Source organism: Lissotriton helveticus, chromosome 3_1 (assembly GCF_964261635.1).
Source record: "Lissotriton helveticus chromosome 3_1, aLisHel1.1, whole genome shotgun sequence".
NCBI classification, from domain to species: domain Eukaryota; kingdom Metazoa; phylum Chordata; class Amphibia; order Caudata; family Salamandridae; genus Lissotriton; species Lissotriton helveticus.
In genome coordinates this window covers 1,932,466,971-1,932,489,864 of record NC_136061.1, presented here as the reverse complement: position 1 = coordinate 1,932,489,864, position 22,894 = coordinate 1,932,466,971, and positions in this window count along the sequence as shown.

The following is a 22,894-nucleotide window of genomic DNA, read 5'->3' as shown; positions in this document are numbered from 1 at the left end:
AGAAGCCAGCAGGGCTCAGGCAGTTCTAGTTGCAGTTTCAGGCAGGTCCAGTGCAGCACATCAGCGGGCAGTTGCAGGGAGGCCTCTATAGCTCAGACATGTGGTCAGTCAACTTGACCCTTGGAGTCACTCAAGTTAGTCTAGGATGAAGGGAGCAGGTCCAATCTTTCTTCTCAGAGAGCAAGGCACTCCTAAAGCAGTATTACAGCCTATGGTAGCAGCATGGAGGTCCTCTGGTGGCAGGGCATCCCTTCTTCTGTAATTTCCACAGGCCCAGGATTGTACTGAAGCGATGTTCTGAAGGGCCAATATTTATACCCAGTGCCATCCTTTGAAATGGAGGGGAGGGGCTCTACTACCCCCACACCTTGTTCTGGAAGGTTCTTCTGTTCCCCTGTCAAGGCTTCAAGAAGTCTGGGGTGACAAAAGACTAGTGTCAGATTCCTTTGTGTGTGCTGGAGGCAAGCCCTTTGAATTGTTATTGGGATAGGGAACAGCTCCGCCCCCAGCTATTGTGGCAGGATGACCCATCCTGCCAACACCTCATCCCCTTTTGTCTCACTGTCTGGGGGAATACACAAAGCCCAACAGCAGAATTATTCACATTCGTGTGACCCAGGTCACTGGCAAAGGCACAAAAGGTTGGGACCTGAAAATGCCAACTTTCTAAAAGTGGCATTTTCAGTATTGTGACTTACAATCTGACTTGACCATCAAAGAGGATTTTAAATGACAATTAATTTGAGTCTACACATGACATTTATACCTGCTCCCAATCAAAAGTTGCCACTTATTAAATGTAATAAGGTAACCCAATGCTATTCAATGTGAGAGCTAGACTTTACAGTAGTGAAAACCAAATGTGGGAGTTTTTGGCTACCAGGGCACATGTCCTACGTTTTAAATACAAGCTTCCCTTTAGGCCTACAGTTGTCTACTTTAGGGTTAACATATGTGAAGGAAGGTTTAGGCCTGTAAAAAGGTTTATTTTGCCAGGACGAAATTGCAGTTTAAAACTGCTCTACAGGCTTGAGTGACAGGCCTCAAACATGTTTTAAAATGCTTCTTTAGTGGCACACTGAGTGCTGCAGGCACATTATACACTAGTAGCATTTAATTTACAGGCCCTTTGTTAGGTGTAGTACTAACATCTACCAGGGACTTACAAGTAAATTCAATCTGCCAATTAGGTGTTAGACAATTTTACCATGTTTGAAGGAGAGAACACTAGCATTTCAGAACTGGTTAGTAGTGGTAGACTTCACAGATCACTAATGCTAACAAAAACTAATTCAGCAAAACAGGAGTGAAGGTGAAACATTTCAGGGTGACCCTACAGAGAGAGCCACGTCCAATATTGGGCGATACCTGGGCACATATTGGTAATGACCACTATATGATGGTACCCGAGCACATGATAGCAGCTACTGGCGGATGAGAACATGATCAAGATGAGTGGTATTTATAGATAAATAAAAACATTGCATTCATGGACAAAACTGTCTGTTTCCTGAGACTGATAAGCTTATATTCAGGTACACAATCAGTTTCTTTAACAACGTTGAAAGCATGGACTGAGAGTAAAGGACTTGTATTTGGTCTAACTGCTAATATTTTTGCCAAAAAATAATGGTGAAATTATGACATCAATTCCTTGATCACAGAGGGGTATTTTTGTGACAGTTATTTTATGGCTCTTGTTAAGGCATTTTATTATCTATAGTAACAGTTTTATGACTTCATTATCAATATATAGAACGGCTGTCTGAAGTCTGGACCAGTGAAAGCACTCTAACCTAGCCCTGTTGTCCGAGTCTTGATATGATAGGGGGTATGTAACCTTTCATTACCCTTTCTTTCACATCTAAAGTAGCTTCTGGTTCATTTTATTTTGCTAACCTATGTGCAAAGGACAAAATGGGAGAATGGAAGGAAGTGGGAGGTAGATATGAAGGGTGTGCTGCTTTATAATTTTTTTAAGTAATCGGAGATTAATTAATAGACTTGTCTGTAACATCTACAACTTTTTAGACACATTATTCGGTACACTGAGCTGTAAAATGCATCTTTTAAAATGTTTAGAAGAGAGAACTCCAATGAGATCCAATGGATCTGAATTACTCTACTGATGGGTGTGGAAGGGACTGGACTCCCGAACAGAGATTCAGGCAGACCTGTCCTTGGAGACGTGGTATGGTGGAAGGAACCTTATCAATCCGAAAACCTCAAATTTTTCTATGCCTGACTGGCTTTCGCAGGACATTGGTCTCCAGTGGTCCAATGTCCCTCCAGCTCCAAATATTGCACCCTAAGATCTTTAAGCCCAAAAAAATATTACTCTCACCTCTAAGGCCGCTAGCCATACGCATGGTCGATTTTCTAGTATAACCATGTGCTTGCATAGCAACCCATTCGTTTGTAGCTTGTGGTTTTGCTTCCCAGTCTCTCCTGATTCATCCATTCCTGAAACCTCCACATCTTGCAATTTTCTAAACTTTTATTTAGTCTTCCTTCATGTTTATCTTTTTCAGTGAACTAATATTGCCAAAACAGTCTCGATCCTAGATGCGGTTAGTGTCCCTCTACACCAGCTTTTGCCACTCTGTCAGGTGCCTGTGCACCCTTTTCTGGCTACTCAATCAGGTCCAGGTGAGCTTATCTTGACCTTTTCCAGACGTTTGGACGGATGTAGACACACATAACAATTCCAGAGGCGCCACTAAAGAAGGCTGAATGCCCTGTTGAATCATGGTAGGGTCTAGATGGGTCTCAACCAAAGGAGTTTTGGACGGTGTTGTTCAGTGAAGCAGTTCTGAGCAGCCCTTTGCCCTTATTCAAGAAGATGTCAAAGTGGCAACTAAAATTCTGAACAATTTCCAAGATCTCTATAGCTGTTGTGAAAAGATGGAGACCATTTTAGAGCTTACAGATATGAGCTTCTACAAATCTTTCCTCACCCACATCATCCTTTTTGGATGTGCAAAGGTTAAACTAATCTCAGAACGGATAAGCACCATGCTGTTTGGATGACAACTCCTTTAGACAAAGAATAAACAATCACAGATTTGGCTTTAAAGCAAGGCTGTCTTAACACATGGCTTCACTTCCACCAAGCCAATGTAGAAGCAGCCTTAGTGTGCAGCAACCTTTAAATGTGGTTTGAAGGGAAAAATAAAAAACTGCTTACCGCCATTGCTCAATGGGATGGTTGGTGGGGACAAGACTGACTATTATTTTTGTGCAGATGCTCTTTTGATCCCTTTGGTACAGCAACCAGTGCAACACTGCAGCATGTCCTGTCACATAAAAGGTCATTCTCCTACCTCAAATCAGAGCTCCTTAAAACGGTGATGTCCTGATTCAGTAATGGTAATTTACATCCTCTGTGTTTATGTACAAGGTGCTAAATCTTTGCAAGACCGGTGTCATGTCTGCAAAATCCTTCTGTTATGTTGACCAACCCACTCTTAAAACCAGTGCTTTGGAGATCCTTCTTGTTCAGGTTCGGACAGGTCTTTTGTGGATTTCAGGCTTTACAATTCCCTGCTCAAAGGCCATTCCGCCCTAGTGCGAGGAGGAGAATGTCCCTGTGCTCTCAGGTTGGAGGTACAACATGAATGGGTTTGGACAGTTACGGGATAGAGTTTAATTCAACCCCGCCTCCCTTTCTTTGTTCCCTTCCTTTACTATATGCTGCTTCCTTGGTGTCCCTCAAGGTTCAGACGCTCCAGAAACTTGGAGTCACACCATTGGCATCTCAAGCATAGATGACACTGAGTTTATGTTCTTAAGTTCATGCAGTGACCAAAAGCATGGGTATTGTCACACTATCTTTGCCGTCACAGGTGCAACCTATTCCTCCCAAAAAATGATTAAGATTGTGAGCATGGCTCAAAAAAGCTCTTTGTGTGGAGAAACTAATCTGTCAAAGACATCCCGTGGTGCTGGAACAATTTTCAATGGTCACTGGGAGTGCTGACCTTTGGCATCAGCTCAGTATAATATAAGGGTCTTCAAAAATTGTCTTGTTACTGAATGAGCGAGTGCAACAAATGAGCAAATCGAGTGAGTGAGTGCAACATATTTGCTATTCGAAGACCATTCCAACCTGGTTGGAATAGGAAAATGTCCCTGCAGGAGAGTGTTGACGACAGAGCTGTCCCAAATACCTTGTTTGCAAACCTGGGATGTACAGTTCATTTTGAGGACCATAATCCTAAATGTACAGGTCAAATTTAGTATATGGCCATATGGCTATTAATAGTGAGCATGTTCTTAATTAAAATGGGTTCTTAGTGATATCCATGTTATAACCATTTTTCTATTCAACAGTGGTTGGTTCAGAATAAGGATCTGATAAGGATCTCTTAAATTATTCATCAGCAGATCCAAAAACATTTGTGTTCCTATTATAAAAATGTTGAGTACTCAAAATGCTCTACAACCAAATATTTCATAGAAGCAAAAGATCATGTCCATCTGAAACATGTGCTCCAGCTGTATTGCACGTCACAACCAGAATCCCAGGAGTAAGAGGGTCATTGAAGGCACTGTGGTATTATTAATAATACAATGAGGGATACTGTGCCAGGAGAACGTCTGCACCCACTATTAATCAGAATCCATGGTAGTACTGAACACTACAAGTATACCCTTCAGAATGTCATGCCCTTGATCCTGATTACTCAAAATAGTGATCTTAGACAATGCTCAAAGATTAGAGTGCAGCAGCCTATGGCTTTGGAATATTATGTGGCTGAGAGTTATATGACAGTAAATACCATGTTAAACTTAACATCCGCCATTGTTACCTGCAAACATATAAACTAATATTGAAGACTGTGCTGTTCTTTGAGGATGCTCAACTATAATTTTCTTTTTCTAAGCCTGTTCTTGTAACCCACTTCCCCCAGATAAAATGCTCAATCGGTAAGTTTTAGCACTCTATTCAAATAATGGCCTACTACTCTTTTTCAAGAAGCATTGCTTTACACTCATTAGTATCCCAGGTCCACCCATATCTGTGGGTTTGATAATCCCAGGGTCAGGCTGTGCTCTGTTGTTGATACTATTGAGACGGTACACAGTCAAAATATCGAGTAAAAAATATCGAATGGACATAATATCGAGTTTAAAATATAGACAGGACAAAATATCGAATGGACAGAATATAGACATCAAAAATATCGTTTTTAAGGTAAGTAATGTAATATCGAATGTTAAAAATATAGAAAGTTAAAATATCGATGTATATAATATAGGTTATTAAAATTATCGAATTTTTAATAATATCGATTTTTTATAGTGTTTTTTATGTTATTACATGTGTGAAAAGCGTGTATTTATGTTATAATTAATTTTAAATAATGAATTTTGTTTTTTTATTTTTGCGTAATTTAATTCTGTAGCGGGTTGTGGGTTTATAGGGGAATAGGGTGGGAAGTAATTTAATTATAATTAATTAAATATGTAAATTTATTTATTGGCATTTATTTTTAATTAATTGTTAATTAATTTATATTTGGTAATTAATTCAATTTTAATTGGCAATTAATTTTAATTAATTGATTAATTGCTATTTATGTTAATTTGACTAATTTATTTTCTGTAGCGGGTTGTGGGTTTATAGGGGAATTGGGTGGGAAGTTATTTAATTATAATTAATTAAATATGTAAAAATATTTATTGGTATTTTTTTTAATTAATTTTTAATTATTTTTTAAGGGTAATTATTTAAATTGTAATTGCCAATTAATTTGATTCAATTGATTAATTGTTAATTATGTTAATTTTACTACTTTATTTTCTGTAGCGGGTTGTGGGTTTATAGGGGAATAGGGTGGGAAGTAATTTAATTATAATTAATTAAATAATTCAATTTATTTAATTGTATTTAATTTGAATTAATTGTTAATTAATTTTAATAGTTAATTAATTGTTAATTTGTAATTAATTTGGATTAATAGGTAACTAATAGTAATAATTAATTTTAATTTGTAATTTTAATGGATTAATTGTTTATATTATATTAAATTGGTAATTACTTTAAATTAATTATGTATAGATATTAATTTATATATTTTTAAATAATATATGAAGTATTTACTTTCCCTACTGTTGCACTCTCTGGAGTGGGAATAGTAATTTTTACCCCTACGCTATCCAACGCTTTCCCTACTGTTGCACTCTTTGGAGTGGGAATAGTAATTTTAACCCCTACGCTATCCAATGCTTTCCCTACTGTTGCACTCTTTGGAGTGGGAATAGTAATTTTAACCCCTTCGCTATCCAACGCTTTCCCTACTGTTGCACTCTTTGGAGTGGGAATAGTAATTTTTACCCCTACGCTATCCAACGTTTTCCCTACTGTTGCACTCAGTGGAGTGGGAATAGTAATTTTTACCCCTACGCTATCCAACGCTTTCCCTACTGTTGCACCCACTGGAGTGGGAATAGTAATTTTTACCTCTACACTATCCAACGCTTTCCCTACTGTTGCACTCACTGGAGTGGGAATAGTAATTTTTACCCCTACGCTATCCAACGCTTTCCCTACTGTTGCACCCACTGGAGTGGGAATAGTAATTTTTACCTCTACGCTATCCAACGCTTTCCCTACTGTTGCACTCTTTGGAGTGGGAATATTAATTTTAACCCCTAAGCTATCCAACGCTTTCCCTACTGTTGCACTCTTTGGAGTGGGAATAGTAATTTTTACCCCTACGCTATCCAACGCTTTCCCTACTGTTGCACCCACTGGAGTGGGAATAGTAATTTTTACCCCTACGCTATCCAACGCTTTCCCTACTGTTGCACCCACTGGAGTGGGAATAGTAATTTTTACCTCTACGCTATCCAACGCTTTCCCTACTGTTGCACTCTTTGGAGTGGGAATAGTAATTTTTACCCCTACGCTATCCAACGCTTTCCCTACTGTTGCACCCACTGGAGTGGGAATAGTAATTTTTACCCCTACGTTATCCAACGCTTTCCCTACTGTTGCACAACACTGGAGTGGGAATAGTAATTTTTACCTCTACGCTATCCAACGCTTTCCCTACTGTTGCACTCTTTTGAGTGGGAATAGTAATTTTAACCCCTACGCTATCCAACGCGTTCCCTACTGTTGCACTCTTTGGAGTGGGAATAGTAATTTTTACCCCTACGCTATCCAACGCTTTCCCTACTGTTGCACTCACTGGAGTGGGAATATTAATTTTTACCCCTACGCTATCCTACGCATTCCCTACTGTTGCACTCACTGGAGTGGGAATAGTAATTTTTACCTCTACGCTATCCAGTGCCCTACCTACTGTTGCACTCTCTGGAGTGGGAATAGTAATTTTTAAACTTCCGTTATCCTACGGTAATAATATTGGATATTTTTGTATTATATTATGTTACTATATATATATATGTTTTAACAAATATGATTGTAAAAAAATGTTTTTATAACTTTAATTAATTATTTTATTATTATAAGGTAATTTAAGTATTTGTAAGTATATTTTAGTAATTAATTTTTAATATTAATTTAATTTAATATTGTTTTTAATAAAGTCGATATTTTTATAAACTATATTTTTGTAAACGATATTTTTTACTCGATATTTTTGTACTTACCTGTTTGTAGATACAAAGTCGATATTATGTCCCTCGATATTATGTCAGTGATCCTATTGAGACACACCAGTTGTAATGCCAAGAATCACTAAGAACTATTATTCTTACTAATATCAGGATTTACTCATGCTCTGTTCTTAAAGAATTATATTTGTCAGCACCTAAACTCAATACATTATTGTTGATTTTAAAAAACAGATTTACAGAGTAATCTGATATTTGTAAAGCTCAGATTAATCCAATCCTCGTCTCATTTTCAAGTTTTCTTTACAGGACAGACCTAGCAGAAGACCTAATATTCAAACTATGGGTATAGTACGGTGTTTCTAGCGTTCACCTGTAGTAGGATTAAAGGAACCAGAGGATGTATATTTTGGTTCATATTTGTAAAGGCTTAGACTTTCAGTGAGTACATTCTCTAGTATTCTTCTTTTTGGACGGGGCTCCATGTTTAGTTTTTGTTATTTGTAAGGTCAGAGGGAATTATTTAGAGTTAACCTGACCCTCACCCACTGCTCCAGGGGGTTCTTGTCTGCATTTTCCTCCAAACAGAACACCACAGGCTACTTTCACCAGCTCTTAAAGGCTGTAGAAGTTCAGCCCTCACGATTCCCAAATGACTACACTCTAGCAGATATGCAGAGTTCTCCAAGCCGATTAAATGTGGCATTTTGGGTCTGTTTTCAAATATTTTTGGAATATCCTGCTCATGTTTGGCTTGCTCATTAAGTGACCCACAATAACTCAACACAGATCACTCGTTTACTACTATTTATATTAAAATTTGTCAGATATGGAAATAAAAAATTGTTATTGTAAATTGTATTTATATAGTGCTTACTACCCCTGACGAGGTATTGAATTATTTTTGGGTGAATAACACACTACTCCGGAACCCAAGATCAGAGTTAGTTAGTAAGTAGATTAGTAATATGTGTGTTTTTTTTCTCCTTATGGATTGGTTGTGTTAAGTTTGTACTTGTAGTCAGACGCTTGCTGCACCCGAGAACTTCAAATGGCCGCCACAATTTACCCACGGGATGAGGACTGCACCGCATCAGTCAGGAAGGATGGCACCACATAGTCTTTCCTTGTGGCAGTGATCCATGTGAGCATCTCTAGGTACAATTTATCCTCATTGTGCTTATGCGGATGCTGATTTTATGCACCGCACGTGGGGCTGTGCGGCGGTTGGAGCCTTCTGCTCAGTTGTAATGGGTAGATTACAGAGGACCACAGCTCTGGCTTGTGAACTGGCTCCTCAGTATTGTTTGTTGGGGAATATTGCCTGGCCCAAGAAGCGTAGGATGACTTACCACCACTTAGTTGGCTCTGGTATTGGCCTGAATGTGGGTTGCCATTACCTGGACGGGAGTTAGGACTCCAGAAATGGACCAGTGCGTCTCGGAGTGGTCACTGGCTGAGAAGCTGCATCTCTGAGATGAGCAAACAGATGACAAATTGCAAGCAGATATGGAGATTTGGGGGATACTTTGTGACAGATTTCTGGGGAATGGGGGGGAATGTCTGACATGGGGAATCTGCTAATAGTGACACATCTTTGTCTGCTGAGGGAAGTCCAGCAATCTCTGACTAAAGTATATTGTTGTTCTGTTGGGCTCTGTTTACTGCTAATTCCGGCACTACCATTGTGTATTGCATTACATCTGTATTAGTAATGCTGATGGGCATAAGACTGTATTGTTATTGATATTTCCACCCGACACATTGTTTACAATGCTAAATTGTTACCTGTTCTTGGTAAAATTATAAGAAGATTTTTTTTTTTTTACTTTGAAAAAGTGTGAGACTTTACTTGTCATGGGCCAGACAAGTTACAAAAGGCCACAGTTTTTAGACAAATGTTAACATAGAACTGCTTGATAAATAAAAAAGCGATACAAAAGGGGATGATGGACAGAGCGTTTGAGCAAATCAAACACTCACCCCCAGTCAACTGATCTGGGTTTAATCCATCACCATTCTTTAGCCCACTCAGCCACCCCAGTTCAGACATGGCTATATGCAAATCAGTCTGACCCTGTGCCTCATGGGAACAGTCCAGCCCGAACTGCCAAGCCATGTCTTCCCTGGACCGGAAACAAGCATCCTGGGACTGGTTTCGGATTCATAATCCTCATCAGCCAGGCTATCTTGAATCCAGTGGCCAAGTGAGCAAGGGACTCACGTCTGAGCATACCCTGCCACACTTAGGGCGAACAAAGCGATACAAAAGGGGATGATGGACGGAGCGTCTGAGCAAATCAAACACTCACCCCCTGTCAACTGACCTGGGTTTAATCCATCACCATTCTTTAGCCCACTCAGCCACCCCAGTTCAGACATGGCTATATGCAAATCAGTCTGACCCTGTGCCTCATGGGAACAGTCCAGCCCGAACTGCCAAGCCATGTCTTCCCTGGACCGGAAACAAGCATCCTTGGACTGGTTTCGGATTCATAATCCTCATCAGCCAGGCTATCTTGAATCCAGTGGCCAAGTGAGCAAGGGACTCACGTCTGAGCATACCCTGCCACACTTAGGGCGAACAAAGCGATACAAAAGGGGATGATGGACGGAGCGTTTGAGCAAATCAAACACTCACCCCCAGTCAACTGATCTGGGTTTAATCCATCACCATTCTTTAGCCCACTCAACCACCCCAGTTCAGACATGGCTATATGAAAATCAGTCTGACCCTGTGCCTCATGGGAACAGTCCAGCCCGAACTGCCAAGCCATGTCTTCCCTGAACCGGAAACAAGCATCCTGGGACCGGTTTCGGATTCATAATCCTCATCAGCCAGGCTATCTTGAATCCAGTGGCCAAGTGAGCAAGGGACTCACGTCTGAGCATACCCTGCCACACTTAGGGCGAACAAAGCGATACAAAAGGGGATGATGGACGGAGCGTTTGAGCAAATCAAACACTCACCCCCAGTCAACTGATCTGGGTTTAATCCATCACCATTCTTTAGCCCACTCAGCCACCCCAGTTCAGACATGGCTATATGCAAATCAGTCTGACCCTGTGCCTCATGGGAACAGTCCAGCCCGAACTGCCAAGCCATGTCTTCCCTGGACTGGAAACAAGCATCCTGGGACCGGTTTCGGATTCATAATCCTCATCAGCCAGGCTATCTTGAATCCAGTGGCCAAGTGAGCAAGGGACTCACGTCTGAGCATACCCTGCCACACTTAGGGCGAACAAAGCGATACAAAAGGGGATGATGGACGGAGCGTTTGAGCAAATCAAACACTCACCCCAGTCAACTGATCTGGGTTTAATCCATCACCATTCTTTAGCCCACTCAACCACCCCAGTTCAGACATGGCTATATGCAAATCAGTCTGACCCTGTGCCTCATGGGAACAGTCCAGCCCGAACTGCCAAGCCATGTCTTCCCTGGACCGGAAACAAGCATCATGGGACCGGTTTCGGATTCATAATCCTCATCAGCCAGGCTATCTTGAATCCAGTGGCCAAGTGAGCAAGGGACTCACGTCTGAGCATACCCTGCCACACTTAGGGCGAACAAAGCGATACAAAAGGGGATGATGGACGGAGCGTTTTGATAAATAAAAAAAGCAGTCATTCCTAAGTTTACTTTTTCCTTGACCTGCTGACATTTGATCATCTTTGAGCACACTTGAAATCTGCACGCTTCAATGTGAGGTTCGGGCTGTTTTATATGATACGGCTGTGGGACCTTAAAGTGGATTACACTCGCAGATACCATCTTGGGTCCAGTCAGTATAGTTTACTTAACCTTAACTCAACCCTGGGCAGCTGTGGCTGCGAGCATTAAAGGTTGGCAAAGGAACTTAGTGTGAAGCATTTGAAACAGCACCAAACAAGGAAATAAGAAAATCACACACCAATAAAAAGACACAACCACAATTTATAAAAGCGACACCTAGATCATTACATTTCAGGAGATACAGATCTGAAAGTTTTTTACCACCGTTAAATGCAATTCCAAACAAGCATTGGCAAATGTAACATTTGAAAACTTTTGAAAAGTTTGAAAAAGTTAGTGTGAGTACTCCGGTGCGGCTTAAGCATCCAAATCCAGCAAGGATAAGTTCTAGGGGACCAGAAAGGATACTTTATACAATTCCCTGTCTACCAGAATTTATTGTAAGCAAATTCCAAACTTTACAGGACAATTGTCATAGAAGTCAATGGAGTGGTCCTGATGCTGAGGGTTGCAGGCAAAGATACTCAAAAGGATGCTCCAGTTGTGGTGCTGTCAATGGGGGTGTCTTGTGGTGGTTCCTTAGACCACAGGCGATGGGTTGTGACTTGGGCCACAGAAATCGGGGTCCCTCAAAGTATTCTATGTTGCAGTGGTCAGACAGCCGTCGTACTGATCACATTGTATCCTGGTTGGATGAAAACGCTTGGGTGGAGGCTGGTGTACCTTGTGAATGACGAATCCAAACTTGGACAGCATTACCGGGTCTGCCAGACTCAGGTACAGGTTCTGGCTATTTCGGATTTGTCCTTTATGATGCCCAGCAACTGGTAGCAGCAAAGGTTTAGGCTCTTTCAGCTCTAGTTGTTCTTGAGGTGATTCCAGGAGATCAGAAAACTGATCCTCGGAATCACTGGTCTTGGTGTAGCTGGGAAATCAACTTTTCCTGGGGTCAAGAGCCATAGGAACAATCCCAGTTTCACTAGCCCAAAAGTGCTGTCCTCTCAACGGTGCAGCCTTTGTGCGGTTCAAGGGCAGTAGGGCAGCCCTTTTCTCCCCCAAAGTGAACTGAGGGACAGGGTGCCAGGGGTGCCCTGCTTATCCCTGGAAAGTGCCCCAAAGGGGACCACACAGCCACTAGCCAATAGACTACTGGGTCCCTCCCTTTCTAGTGGCGGTTTTCCTGTGATGTTTGGCATCTGGCTATACCAGGGTGCTCCATTCTTGCCCCTTCAAATGGCACGACCCTTCCTCAGTCGTTGGAAGCAGTGTAGCCCACCCTAGAGGTGTGGCTACCAGTGGGCTACATGCCCACATGAAAATAGGTTTGGGCACAGGTTTCCCTCCCTTAGCTCTGTCTCCTAATTGTCTGCACAAGCGGCCCTTCAAAAGTGGATTCACCTTTGAAGCCTGCCTTCAGGACTAACAACCTGAGTGGCCATCCTGGAAGAGGAGGTGACACCTCGCTCTGTGGTAACTGCCTTTGTTACCGGGCCTGGGACTCGTTCACTAAGTTCCCCAGGTGCTCAGAAACCCATCTATGTGTCAGTGCCTTTGTGAGGCTACTGGGCTAACTGGAGTGCAGAGTAGCAACTTTCCAAAAGTTGCTTAACTTTCATAGTTACTTTAAATCTGATCTGGGCATCAGGTCAGATTTAATGTGCCAGCTAATTTGATACCTTACTTGACCCAATCGAGAGGACGGGAGACACATGTGTAAGAAATTTGGAAGCGTATAGAAAAGACTCGCACTGACTTTACATGAGTCAGAAAGTTGGAGAGTGGATAAATGAAGTGAATTCACCTATTTTAAAAACCCATGAATAAATTGAGATAATCTGAGTGGCGCCCGACGTAGAGTGGACATAAAAAAGCGAAGAAGCTTACCGCTCTGCAAGTATCCAGGATCTTGATTATAGAGCAAGTTTATGGGGACAGTAAGGGGAAGACCATCCCTACAACATAATATTCGGATTATAACTCTCAAGAACACTATAGGGGTGATACATAGCGAGTTAACAGTCTATGGAAGAAGACTAAGAGCATTGACCGGAAGATGTTGTATATATTCTGTAATATTATGTCCTGAAGAAGGTGAGGTGAACCAACTCAAGTACCACGGAAACACGAGTCAACATGACTTGGTTAATTCATTGCTTTTATAAATGGATCTTTGAAAGTTATTATTGTTTTTGGAAAAATATATTTAAATTGTGCAGATGAATTGTTTTGATTAACAGTTTATATGATGTCCGAAAATGTTTTTAAAGACTTCACCATTTTTTTTATTTACTTATACAAGTGGAATTAGGATGGAATTGTATGTAATATGTCTTTACATATTCAGATATGATTTTATGAAATGTTAAGATTTGATTACGCTAAATAAAATTAGAAATTTTTATATAAGACCGTGTTCAGTGTTGAAACAGTGTCCCTGTAAGGTTCTTAATTTGGCATATTTGTGGTGGTGGATCTCTGAGTAGCATTAAAATTCTGGATTTCACTAACCTGAGGGTCAGGCTCTGAAGGGGGGGACTTGGTGCTCAGTTTTGGCTTCAACAGTAAAGTAAGGCCCCTGGGCACAAGTGGTTCACGGCTGCCACTGGTACAGGTTTAGACCAGTAGCCACTGTCTGCCCTGGGACTCATAAAAACCTTCCAAATGCAATGATTAGTTGAGGTCAGGAACTGATCTACTACCTTCAAGCACCTCCGAAGAACTTCAGGAGAAAGACTATGTAAAACTCCCTATCCTACAACCAAGAACCCCAATAGCCTTAAATCAATAGCCAAGAAAACGGTGACCACGACTTGGGATGGGGAAGATGTAAACTACAGAAGTATACGGGTGGTGGAGTGAAACTGGGATCCTTCTCCCATCCCCGAAATTAAAGAGCAATGGTGAAAAGCAAGAAAGAAATGCCGCATTAGTGATAGAGCGCTTACAGTGGAGTGGTGTGGCTCACTGGTTAGAGGCGGCAGACCCGGGAGCAGAGGACGGCCCGGGACCAGGGTTCAATTCCCGACGCGGCAGGGTCTTGGACCAGGGTCAATGGACTTGATAATTCTCACCTCGGTGCCTACTCTAACTAGGGATCACACTCGGCAACTCTGGGCATTAGCTTGCCTCATCTCCACAACGGCCCCCCACATACGCCGGGGATGCCTGGTTTCACCTTGGAGATACCCAGAAGGGACCATCTCACAGGGAAAGCCAGGACGGGTTCCCCAGCGGTCTACAGCGCAGAGATACTCCTTCGGTAGTCGATTCTAGCGCTTTAGAAACCCACAATCAATCAATCAATCAACAGCACTCTAAATTGTATCGGTGCAATATACTCATGGTTTAACGCACTCACATGTATTTTATCGTTTGCAGTGTTTCACGATTATTAAGATGCATTTATTTGAGTTATATTAGCAAAGAAATGTAGTATGCACATTTAAGTAGGCCTTTGTTTGTATTAGAGAACTTATAATTCCTGTATGTATAATTTGCAGGATGAAATATTATTCGTGCAATGTATGTAATTCCTGTCTACTTTAAGTTGCCTGAATTGTAGACCCAAACTGCAAGTTGTTTTGACTTTCGTTTCTCCTTGGATTGCTCAATAATTATAATTAAATGAATCCTTTTTGTGTTCGTTCTCATCCTACTGCAGGTGCAGGAATTCGACCTCGTTATTCTTAGATTTAAGGAGATACCCAGAATGTCTTTGAAGAAGGCTGGAAGGCGAAAAAGGGAGGAAGCCTTTCGTGTTTGGCCTATCTGAAACCCAAGGCCACTGAACATTGAACACATTTAGTTAGAGCTTCTGTGGAAACCTACTGAAAATGTTGCAAATGGAAAAGTTTATCTTATGACATATTGTGGGTTGAACATTGCCTTTTTGTATGATGCGCAGGGACAGATTCGAGAGACATCTCCTTATTTTCGGAGAAGAAGGAGCATCCTAGAACGAGCTCCATAGCTTTAAGCTATCAGACCCATTTGATGTGAGTACTTCTTAGGAAGTCAACATGTGCTGACACCTTTGGGATAGATTCGGGGAAATAGGTAGGATTTCCATGTAGAGCAGTGTAGGGAAAGATACTTTTCTTTTCTTCTCTAATGAAAAGAGAATTGGACTCAGCTTCTATTCTTTGTTGCATTTAGATTTTGGAGTTCAGCCTTTTATGCCGAATTATATTCGTAGATTCGGCTCTGTATTGATTTTTATATACCTGTATGCTCTGATATAATTATTTTTGCCATTATAATAAATCCACAAAACTGAAATTCGGAGTCTGTGGTCCTTTAAAGGCATGACTAAATTGAAAGTATAACCTTACATATCTTTGCTCCCCTCAAACACTTTTAGCAGCTATTAAAAGACCATATGATTTGAATTTAGTAGGGAAGACAAGGAGTATAATTTTAGAGTAATCATTAGCTCCTTGATTGGTAGTGGGGCTGAGGAGGTGGGTGTCAACGTAAAAGGAAACTGTGAAAGGAAGTTACACTGCAATTTTGTTCTTTGCAGGTGTCTTCAATAATGATCACCAGAGTCTAGAGTTGTTTATACCCTGATTTCATTAAAGGGATGCTGTGCATTGCCTGTGCGTAGTATTCGCTGTTAGATTAAGTTTCCATTATATAATGGAGTCTAAAATTAATGATAAAACAACCTTACACAAGGCAGAATAGCATCCATATGTATTTCCAAAGACAGCCTTTTGTTCCGCGACAGTATCACTTGCAATTTGTTTGTAGAGACTTACAATTAGTATGCAGGCGTACTTGAAAAGTATAGAATATCTAGGGGCCCTTTTACACGATTCTTCCGCGACGGAGCAGGAGACATGCAGCCAGAGGTCACGGACTTGCCTTTCTCTTCACTTAACATTCTAGCAAGGGTTTCCTGCCACTGGTGTAGAGCAAGAGAGTTTCTAGTCTTCATTGACAAAACAAGAAAGCTCTAAATCAACAAACATGGCTGCGCCCTACCCCTCCATTAGGCAGCTCTTTGCAAGGTCTGTGACAAAGACATTTTAAGATATGCAGCCAAATCCTTTGCTGGAAATACCCCCAAAAACTGGAATTCCATCCTCCCCCCCACATCAGAACGATCCCCTCCTTTCCATAATTCAAAAACCTGCTTAAAGTCCTCTTCCTTGACCGCTCTCGAGCGAACCGATAGGAGCCAAGGAAGTACCTTAGCCGGCACTCCATCTAACTTCAACTATGTGATCAGGGACACTGACTCTGATCAAGAAAACTTTTTGGATACTCGCATTGCTTGATCAAGAAAACCTTTTGGATACTCGACTTAAGGAATGTGGATTATTATTTTTATAACTAAGTCACTTTCCAGGACACTCTGCATATATTTTCTTGTGTAATATGACAGAACTGTAATATGCTCTGAGGTTATAGGAGCATTTTTACTGATATATCTATTGTATTTGTTGCTTATATGTTCATGTAACATTTGTGGTTTATATGTGCATGCAATGCCTGTTTGACCTGCACCCTCCATGTTCCTTCTGCTCGATCACTCCTTTGTTCGATCTATATCCGGCGCGAACCCCTATGTTCTTCTATATTCTCTGTACTGCCTATTTGCACATAAGTTACTTACTGTGAAGCGCTCTGATACCCTAGGGTCCAGCTAGCACTATATAAAACTCCTTAAATAAATAAATATAGGCAAAATGGGCTCTGTTCCATGGCCCCAGCCTTTCAGGGAGCCTCTTTATAGAGCCGGCACTGTTATGCAGATCCTCTTCCCCAATGACCTTCAGTAAGTCCTAAACAAATTATTTTAAATACAGCTTTCCTTTCATTTATTGGTAATATGGATGATGTGGGAGAGTCTATTAGGGACATTTTGATGAGAAAGTATGTGTTTGTTTCATGTAACATCCATAAAAATTTATTTTAGATCAAAACAGGGCCTCACATATGAGAAATGAGAGGGCGTCCCAGAGATATTTTGCAGTAATATTAGTGAGCTGCTGGTGTGTTAAATATTGAAAACACAAGGTCACTATCCTTGAATATTAGTTGTAAACACATTTAACATTTGGATAAGTGCGCCTGTGCCTGTCAGTGGCCTGGCTGAAGAGGGCATGAAAAGTGCAGTGCTGAAACTGGATCATAAATTCAGAGCTGTTTTGAACTGGGGCCACCAAAATCTTTAAGATGTTCCTGGTCTGTGAGACTCTTTTTGGTTGATTGAAACCCTTTTCGTCTGCAACTAGTGACTGGAGCTTACATTTTTTTTTCTAACCTGCTGTTTCATGCCGATGCTACTGGTGCGTGTACCCTGTTTATTTAAGAAAGTGGCATGGCGGTCATCGTCAACTGAGGGGTACAAGTGTAAAACGTGACATTTTTTTTTAAAGTGCCGGAGCTGTAACCAGCAGTACTCAGTCACAGTATAACACCAAGGTAGAGTAAAAATAATATTTTGCTGAACCCGATAATGTGCGTTTGCAGTGTATCTATAGTGGAAACATTTAAACTCAGCGGTGGCTGGTAATCTTTGAAAGCGGTGGGGTGAGCGAAATAAACCACTCCCTCCCTCAAAAAAAGCCCTATAATAAAACATCCCCTTCCTCCAAAAGCCTATAATAAAACAACCCCTCCCTCCAAAATCCCCAAATAACCAACTACACTAACATTTGAAATAAAGAAAAAGAAAAATAATTGGTACTTACCCACGGCTGAGTGTTCTGAAACTGCAATCTGCTGTGGCATGAGTGGAAGAGCTCCCCTAACTAATGTAGACGCTTCTCTCGTGCTATTAACCAGCATGAGAAAAGGGCCAGGATTGGATTAAGCAGGTGGGACGGCCGCTCATTCAGGCCCTGGAGGCCTGTGCTTGTTCTCCACCCAGCTGTCTAAGACCGCTCGTGATGGAGAGATTCAAAGTGCGCATGTCAGGTTGGCCATCGCAAGACAGCCGGCCAAACCCATATGCGCACTTTGAACCATCCGGCCAGCCACTGCTCCAATCCTTCATGCTGTCAATCGGCAGTAGAGGACATGCCCTGCATGTGTCTCGTGTCGGTGGCACCCGGGGCAGGCCGGTGCAGCTGCGGCGTGCACATTGGTAAAAAATAAAATGATTTCATTGCCATTTAATTTTATTACGTGCGGCTCACAGCAGCTGGGGGGGCGCCGCTCCCCCCGCCCTCATGGAGAAACCGCATCTGATTAAACTTTGAAATTAATAATTCAATCACTCCGTAGCGTATTTGCACCAAAATCAGTGGAAGATGCAATAGCGACAGTGTAGATGATTTTCCAACGGTTTGTTCCAAAACATATTCCAAAACAATGTTGGAAACTACACATCTTTTTCCATTCACCAATATAAAACTGTGAATAAAATTGCCTTGAAAAAACTCACCAGAGTTGGTCAGTACCTTGGACTTCAATCTACAGCCTTTGTTCTGGAGGGAAACCAGTTCTTAATTTGTTTAAAAAAAAAAATACTTAAAATGTAGAAGCTCTGGTTTTTCGGAGCTCTTTACTGGTGCTGGCATTACTGAATGCCAAGAATACCCAGTCTTGATTCCGTGTTTAGTTTGCTCACTCTTCTAGGTTCTTTTTCATTTCTGCTTCCTCCCCTTCTTACTGTCTTACTATCTTTTTCTACTGCATTCATACTCCCTTTCCGTTACCCTTTCTTGCTCCGGGCCAAAGTTTCATGATAAAAAGTAAGTCTCGGTCACCAAAAATGAGTGCCAGTACCGACCACCTACAACCACCAGCACAAATTAAGAACTGTAATGCGGCTGGGGCGTGCCCAAAAGGGATACTATCAAGACTTGCCCATGCTCAGCTCTGAGTCTCTGTGACAGACCCTAAACACCACAAAATGGTGCTAAAATCAAGCCAGACAAGTGGATAATGTTCAGCTGCTAAATGGAACTGGAAAAGCTTGGGTTTGAGACAATTATAGTGGGTAGTCACAGCGCAACAAAACCACAGAGGTGCCGCTCCCTCTTCACCTCATGGATCCAAAATGGCCGGCACCGTGAGGGTCTGATGGCAGAGGCCTTGGCGGGATTTGAGGGGCTGGTGAACGAAGCTGGAAGGGGAATCAGCATTGACGAATGAGTGGTGGAAGTAAACCATAGGCCCTGGCCCACTAAAGACCATTGCCTGCTATGGTCCTTTCTTTGATGCTTTTAGCTTGCACTGAGAAGAAGGCAGAGCTCGAGACCTGGCATTTCCTTGTGGTACAGCCCATCGCTCCCTCCATCTGCGGGTAGGATTCCATTTGGAGGTTAGGTCGCAGAGGAGGGCAAACAACACAAACAAGAATTGTAGGGGCCAGTAAAACAGAAAAAGAGGAGCAGGACTACACAGGGGGAGGGGTGTTCCGCGGAACCATATTGATACTTGTGGCCCATGGATAGACTTCCACAGGATGGGCCCGCAGTGGAGAAATTGTAGGCAAAGGGTAGACGCCCAAAGAAAAGTAACAGTGCAGAGATGATGTGCCTGACCTTTCTGCAGGGGCTGAATTTTGTGGAGCCCACTAGCCCGCATTTGGGCCTGGTGCCAGTCTGGCCCACGGCACTGGCTGGGGAGCACGCTGTGTGTCACTGTGTGTCAGTGGCCAAAAACTGATGTCCGTCCAGTTTGATGTTGAACCCATCAATAAACGCTGTGGTGGCCTCCAAGTTCAGGGCCTCAACACCCTTTCCATAAAGGACATGCTGAACGTATAGAGCTCAGGCAGGCCAGGGTGCCAAGATAGACAGGCCTCCTCCCTGGTCAGTGGGCCCTCTGGTTCTCTGCCTTGAAGAGATAGGTGTCAAAGGCAGGTGGTGGAGGCAGGGTTTGATTTGGATGGGGACCTGTGGGCCAAGGATGATCTCCTTGTCCATTTCTAGGAATGACCTGGCCTCCCTCATCCCTCTATGTACCCACCTGAGACACTGTGTTCTGGATCTACAGGCAGTGTAACTAGCAATCCTGGGTCCTTCATACATGCAGACAAAGTCCAAAGATAAGGCCCATCCCGCACAACCAAGAAACTGAGAAGTAGGATGTCTTGGTCCATTGGAGGAGGGTCACCTGCCTAGGCCAGAATCTCAACCATTGCAGTGCATTCTTCACACCGGTGGGGACAGGGGTCTCTTTAAAGCCAATTACGTTTTGGTTATTTGTATGATACTGCTATCAAAACAGTGCAAAATCCACTGGACACAGGTTCCACAAACATACGGTGGCATAAAAAAAGAAATGAAATAGAAAATGTATATGCTTAATTTAACTAGCATCATTGTCCTAGTATTTCCCAGTGCAGAATCCGCTGGACACAATTTCACAAAGGATTGGCGGTGTCAAAAACACATGAAACTGAGAAAATGTATACATTTTAATTTTATTGAAACTATGATCATTGCCTTTCTTTGCTGTAGTGTTACAATGTGGGCTGTTGTGTTTTGCCAAGTTCCCATAATCTCCAGAGCCCTCCATCGTTATCAGAAGACACTGTTCCTCAAACAAGCTTTACTATATCCCATCAATCTATTAAACGACCTTCCCATCGTCAGAAAAGAACTGGAAAACTGGGTGCCAGATAACAGCAGACCCTTGCTAACACTATGTTTTACTGGACTGTTTTCAATGAGCTACCTGTGTTGTCCAGGGCCGAGATAACTACAAATCTCTGTAAACCAATAAATGACCCAGTGACTTACCAGTAATCCTCATTACGCCAATTAGGAGTCCTCCTTGTCCCAGTCCTAAAACAATGAGTACTCCTTCCTCATCGACAGCCCATTCACACGCTCCCTGCATTCAAATTACATGTTTAAATTGACATGGAGCCACTAACACCTCGTTTTATGCCTATTACCTGAAGGCAATAAACAGTCGGTTGAAAAGTAGGTTCCTTCTTTAATGATGAGAAGAGGGTTGAATTCTTGACAAAGGGTTTATTAAGTATCAGCATAGAAGAACAGCTCAGCCACCCAACTGGTTCTGCCCACTGGTTCTGCTCAAGTCCCAGAACTTGAGCACTTCAGCACATTATCACACAGCCCCTCCCGCCTTCCCTGGCGCCAACCACAGGGTCCCGAGCCTGTGACATGCTTGATTGAACTGTTGGATAGACAAGTGATACATTACTGAGGATGGTACGCTGTGATTCAGACTGTACGTCCAAAACTACAATACTCCCTTAATGTACACAGCTCTCAATGCCAGGAGATGTGCTTCTGCCCAAACAATATATGAGATGTCAAGTGATTCAGAGATTCAATTCTTGTCCCTCCTTGACAGTTCAAATAGCATCTTTCTAGTCGGTTGTCGGTTCTGATTAACACATTCCTGCCTTAAAACGGTGCCTCCTAAAACAAGAGAGATTTTAGCATCACACATAATTCTCTCCAGTTGGAAGACTGAATCTTTTCCCAGGGAGACCACTGGGCTTCTGGTCTTGACAACCCAGAATTGTACCCCAGCCCCAAAGACTGGTACGTGGTCAGTAGAGTTGGAGCTGGAGATTGGAAAAGAATTCTCTTTCTCCAAGTTCTTTTTTCCAACCACTGTGACAGATCTTGGACTACGCTGGGGGTCAATGGAATCCATTGGTTGTAATTTGTGGAGCTCGAGGACTGACATGCCACAATGTGAATGATAGGTGATTTCAGGTGAAAACGCGCCCAGGGAAACACTACTGTGGAAGCTGATAATAGGCCCTGTGTCCTCAGCCAAGATCTGGCTGTCGCCTTGGATTGTTCTGACAGCCTCCGGACATTGGACGTGATGGACAACCTCTTGCTGCCTGGGAGAAACACTGCACCCACCCGAGTGTCGAAACAGGCTTCAATAAACTGTTCAGCTGGCGATGGAGTTAGTTGTGATTTCTGATGGTTTAGCAGCAGTCTCAGTTCTTGCAGCAACGTGATCACCTTGACAACATCTTCCTCAGCCTTTAGAAGAGAAGGAGTAGAGAGCAGTCAGTCATTCAAGTACGGAAAAACAGTAATACCTTTAAGTTGTAAAGAAGCCACAGCAGATGCTAATACCTTGCCGAAAATTTGGTGATGTTGACAAGCCAAAGGAGAGATCCTGAACTGTGTTGTCCATCTAGAGCAAATCTCAGGAACTGTTGACAGTCCACATGAGTCGGGACATGAAGGTAGGCGTCCTGCAGACAGTCGCCTTTCATGATCAAGGGACAATTCAACACTGTAAATTACGTCCCTCATCTTTTTAGACTAGGAGAAATTAGAGTGTTTACACACACCAATATAGGTCTAAGTCACATCATCTAGCCTCTGGGGTCCTGCAGGGCTCTACCCTAAGCCCTATCCTTTTCAATCTCTATGTAAGACATCTAGCAGAGATTGTAGATTCTCATGGGCTTACATTATTCGCATACGCAGATGATATCCAAATTGTGGTATCCCTATCATGTAAGTATAATCACAGGCAGAAGCTCTCAACCACCGTCTCGCCCAAGTTTCATCGTAGATGAATACAAATTCACTGAAAATTAATAGGGATATGATGGAGGTGCTACTGGTGGGCAACCATCCCCAGCTTTGGGGTCCTCATCTG